The sequence below is a fragment of the Lepeophtheirus salmonis genome, chromosome 6 (assembly GCF_016086655.4).
Source record: "Lepeophtheirus salmonis chromosome 6, UVic_Lsal_1.4, whole genome shotgun sequence".
In the NCBI taxonomy this organism is placed as follows: domain Eukaryota; kingdom Metazoa; phylum Arthropoda; class Copepoda; order Siphonostomatoida; family Caligidae; genus Lepeophtheirus; species Lepeophtheirus salmonis.
This window is the reverse complement of record NC_052136.2, coordinates 44,769,481-44,775,480: the sequence shown is the minus strand read 5'-3', so window position 1 is coordinate 44,775,480 and position 6,000 is coordinate 44,769,481.

The window sequence follows — 6,000 nt, the reverse complement described above, 5'->3', positions numbered from 1 at the left end:
ACTCCTCCATTGACTGGCATTAAAGATCCAAAAAGAAAGATTCAAACTTGATCGGATGTAAACAGTGAAGAACCAATATTTGTTAAATGGCACAAAGATAATTCAGTATAACAAGGGATCATCGGTTAACCTATTTTTATTCGAATATTGAGTATTGAAAACTCCATGGGCCAATTTTGTGAACTGTTTTAATTTTTAAGCTCATTTAAAAACATTTTATTGATGTCTTGATACAAATACATGAAATTAAATTAACTATTTGTAAATATTCATTTTTAAGTACACAAGAGACAATATTTAAATCCCTTCAAATAGTATGCCTTCATGTGTACTGGAAATGTTATGTCCATGATGAAGACTAAAAGGCTTAAGAAGGAAGAATCTTTTTCAAATAATGAGAGTTCTCCAATATGAGGCAAACTATTCATCTATGGAAATTTTTATACATCTCCAGGAATGCAGACGAGCAGGGAAGGGAAAAAGTTACACATCCCTTCATTATCAATCTATCTACTCATCAATATTATAAATCAAGTATAAATTATGCCAAATCGATGTTACAGTTGACCATTCATACTACTTGTTATAAGTGTGGATATTTTTTGTTATACATCGGTCTGTCATTAGATCGGTGCATGGTTACTCGGAATTGGTCAAATGAAAATTTGCATCGCAAGGAATAGTATAAAGGATTGGAATCAGAAGCATGATAAATCAGACTCGATAAAAACCTTAGAAGTGATTAATACTTTTAATTATTTCAATTATTATGTAAAAAATATATTTTACTGAATTATATAATAGTTTAGTTTGTTTTGTTCAAATTTATTAACTTCAATATATCCTATGATAGTTGTTTTTAATATTTTTAGATATAATGTAACGGAGAACTTATAAATATGGAATCGAATGTTATAATTTATTTATATTTTTCTATTAAATCCTTAAAAAAAATAATTATTTTTTTGTTACATTTTCACTATTTTCTTAAATACAACCACTTTTATTCATAAACTGTTATGGAAAACATTTATTCATTATATATAATTAACTAATTTGTGTGGAGATGGTATACAGTATCTTAGTTAGTGTTATATTATTTTTTTTTGACATGTAATTTAGTTATTTAGAAGATGATTATCGACTCAATAAGTTTTAGAATTGCAATGGCATTTAAATATTCCTGTAGAAGTGTACAGAATTCAAGAAGTCCCTTTTTAATTATTTGATAGTTCCCAAGAAACATTTATAAAAGAAAATAATTTTGTCGACAAGTACATCGAGCAAGAGAGTTTAAGATATCCTTCCCCTTGTTTTCCAACTAAGAAAAACTTACTAGTATGATGAAATCAGCAGTGACTCTTAAAGTATTCAGAACGCAAGAACATGATCCTGAATAATACTGTAAAAGTACAGGAATAAGTCCACTGAAATTATATAAACTTGTATAAGATACATGTACCTAATACAAGTTTATATAATTATATAATGTGATAATAACGTATAAAAAGTTAATCATTCAAGCCCTTGATATATCTCTCAAAAAATATTAAGTTTGCAAAAAGTTCTAAGCCTTTTCGCTAGATATCTTTGGTGAACTATATCTCACGATTAATACATTGCATCAAAAAAAAGCTTGAAGTACTCTTAAAGGTTAAGATTACACTATAAAAGTTGATTTGCAGTTTTCTGTTTGATGAAGCCAGTTGTGTTACAGCGCTCCAAAATGGAAGTAAAAAAGAGAAAAATTGTATTATCACTACATTAAATAGGGTGAGTAGGCGGCCCAAAAAATTTGTGCTGTAAATGTACACAATAGTGTATCGAATGGAACAAAAAGGCAGTGATTCCAACGATTTCCGATATGGTAATTTGGACATCGAAAATGTCGATAAAATAATTGAAATAATCGAGTTGGACATATAGTTATATGAGCACATGTTCCATTGCCCAAGAATGGAAGAAGACCCAGAAATCGTTTGGAACCATCAAAATTGAATAATCCCAACACTTACAGCATTTTGCAAAAATTGATTCTAAACTACTTATTAGTATAACCTATTAATAATAGACTTACCCTGTAATGTTGTCTACATTTTGCGGTGTCTAAGACATTGACTATAATTTGTCACACAACACCATTATAAACCAAAATCAATTTTGAGAAAAATTATTCTAACTTGGTTTTGTGTCGACGAGTCACATATGTGTTATGTGCATACATCTATATATTTGACATGTTGCTTACAAATAAACTACATTTAAATATCTATACAAAGCCATTTTATGTTTATTATTAAAAAAAATACCAAAAACAAATAAATGAAAAACAACAACAAAAAGTTTTCATCGTTTATTGTTTATATTTGAAAATAAATTTAAACTTATTTCGGGAATAGGAGATTTCCCTCTGCTTTATATAATGTATACCATAAAACTTCCTTCCTTTTAAAAGCAAAAATAAAACTTTACTATTTTTTAATTACATTAACTATGTAGTCTTTTTTATAAATAAAAACTATAAAAGAAAGCAAATTCTGGGAGTAGGAGCAAGCACTGAAAAAAAAAAAACTTGTTTAAATTCAGAAGAAAAAAAAAATCCAAAGAAAACGTAATAAAAATGTATATAATGAAGGAAATGAGATATATTATAAAAAGTATTTTGACCTCTTCAAGGTCAACCGCCATATTGTGAAAAAGATTTTCGTTGACGATACAAATTATATCATAATTGAAGCTGATAGAGATGATATTTGATATTTATGTTTAACAAAATTTAAAAAAATTATTAAAAAGTATATAAAAACTTCATGTAATGGCATTTAAAAGGTACAAAGATTATCCATCTGTATTGAATACTGCTCGATGTCAGTGATTAGTTGTAACATTAACATTAAATCAAAGTAGATTGAAAATGGCCATGGAAAGGCTAGATTTGTAGAATTATTGTTGTTTTTGATGGAATAGGAATGAGAAAAGTGGGATTATTGGAAAAAAATATTTGGTTTTTGCACATATAATATGTAATTTATTGAATACTGTTAGATTGTGATAATATAGATAGATATTGGGTGTATAATTGTTCTTACTGAAACGTCCATTAATCAACTAAGATGACGTAGTTATTATATACATACACGCTACGTAGGTAGTAACCAGAGAATTAATATAAACAGGATAAGATAATATATAAGGACAACTGCATATTTAAAACTCTAAACATATATACACAGATCAGTAATGACATAATAGTAATAATAATACTAACACCTCTACTTCAATGCAGGTCATTCAAATTAATAGTTCCTATAAGCTTTAATAATTTAACAAATTTAATATTAAACAGTCCTTTTGTTAGAATATCAGCCACCATATCTTCACTCTGACGGTAGACATATGTAATCTTGTTTCAACTAGTCTCTCGTGAAATAATATCTTATACTAACATGCTTGCCTTTACTATTATATAGGGGGTTCTTAGTTAGCTTTTGGTCGACTGAATGTCTTCAAAAATCACTGTAGCGCTATTACAAAGTGCTTCAATATTGCTCAATAAATTTTGAATTTAAATGCATTCTTGTGATGCAAAAGAAAGAGCCATATATAGTTGGTTGATAACACAACCGACTTTTGTTTTTGACTTTTCAAATATGTAGGTCCTTCATTGTTTAGGAAAATATATCCACATGTTGACTTCCTATCGTCATTATCTCCAGCCCAATCAGAATCTGAAAATCCTACGAGTTCTCCTTTATTACTTTTGCGATAACAAATACCAAGATTCCTTGTGCTATTCAAATAAGGAAGGATTCGTTTCAAGGCAAATCAGTGTTCGGATCCAGGAGTATTACAGTAACAAGCAAGAACTCTAACTGGTTTTACTATTTCCTCATCGACAATTTTTGTCAGCTTTGTTTCTAAAGCTACAGGGGTTTCCACCGTTTCCCTATTCTCAAATCCAGTTTTTTCTTGTATGCTCACATACACAGCAATAAATAATTTTCCTTTGATAGTGAACAGGCCTTTTGTCTGTTGAAACCCGATTTTTTTAGATGTTGACCAAAAGTAAAATTCCAACATCTAGGGCTTGCTTTAATCCATATAAATACTTTTTTAATTTACAGATTAACTTTTCATTTCGAGGTTCACTGAATCCCTCAGGTTGTTCAACATCGTTTTCAGATATTTTACCATTCAGAAAAGTAGTTTTAATAACAAGTTGATGTACTTGAAGCCCTTCTCCAGTAGCTATTGCTAAGAACAATCGTACAGTTTCAAATCTAATTACAGGACAGCCAGTCTCACCCTAATCTTCTCCATATCTTTTAGAGAATAACCTGTCACAATTAGCCATGCCTTGAATCTTACAGATCTATTTTCTTCATCTTTCTTCAATTTAAATACCCATACACTTCTATTATCGGTATGTTCTACCAAATCCCAAACATTATTTTTATACAATGAAGTATGTTCCTCCCCTATGGCCTTCTTCCACTCTGTTGCATTTAAACTATGTAAAGCCTCTTCAAGTCACTTTGGATCTTCGTATAAGATATATGTTTTTTCTCCAAAACGATATGGTTGTTTCTTTTCTCTTATACTTCTTTTGAGTTCTTGCACACTATCCTTATTCATATAAAGAGAAAGATATCATCTTCTGAATTTGCGTCACCATTTGAATTTTCAAATGCGACCCCTTTCTTGACAAGCTTAGGATGACAAACATTTTAATTTAAACCTATAACATTTTAATCAAAAATAATATTTCTACTAAAAATAATTTCCCACTCTTAGGTTCCTATAATTTATAGCCTTTTACTTATTTTTCATATCCCAATAACACCCTTATTTTACTCTTGAAGTCCAGCTTTTGACGACTCTCTCTATATGTAAAAACATGACTACAACATCCAATTCTTCTTAGATGAGCCAAATCAGGCGTCTTATCGTTCCAAACTTCAAAAGGAGTCTTCCCTTGAACTGCTTTAGTAGGACATCGATTACAAATATAAGCAGCAGTTGTCACTAATTTAGCCCGGAATTTCTTGGCTAAACAATTATCAAATAATCCTGCACGCACTGACTCTATCAATGTTCTATTCATTCTTTCTGTTCATCGTTTTCTTTAGTTGTAAAATCAAAATTAATTTTGAAACCAATAAAATATGATAGTTTAAGCCTCCAAGAGGGCCAAAAATAAAAAATGCTGACACAATATATTATATACCAATGTCTGTGTAGGTATAATAATTCCCTTACTGACATCAGGTGGAGTAACTGATGGATTTACTACACAGTGACATTTCTGTTATTTTATAAAAAATCATTTTTATTTAATTAAGACTCTCTAATTCCTACAAATATAAATTTATACCAGTATTTTCCCCCTTCTCTCTATCTTGATATTATGTAGTTGCTAATAAAGAGATGAGATAAAAGTCGTTTGATTGAAGAAGAAGCTTTCTCTCCCCCCCCCATCCTCTTTTTTATTTTATTAATCCAGTATGTCTCCAAGTGATAAAAATTTGTTTGACAATATTTTATTTGACTTATAAGCATCATTTGTTATTTTCTTTTTTCTATTTGTTCTCTCTTTCTCTTTACTCATCAACTTAAAAGACTTAATCAAATTTGATATATAAATGCACCACTTAACATGTCAAAAATGATTGGGATGGGTACATTCATTTTCATTTTAGTAAATGAGTCATTTATTTAATGAAGGGCGCTTAAACATACATACATATATGAGTATTGTACATCTGTGTGATGTGCTCTCTGTTTGAAAGAATCTCTCATTTATTGTGTGTGTTCAAATGTCAAGTTGCTTGGGTATAAGGGAGAACGGGAGAGAAGTCATCACTGGAAAAAGTATATTTCATGCTATGGAACAAAGCATCTACTAAAAATTTGTATAAATGTTTTTGTCGTAAATCAATAAATTAGAATTAGAACATATATCTGTAAATACGTTATCACAGGCCTTCACTCTCGTGTTTT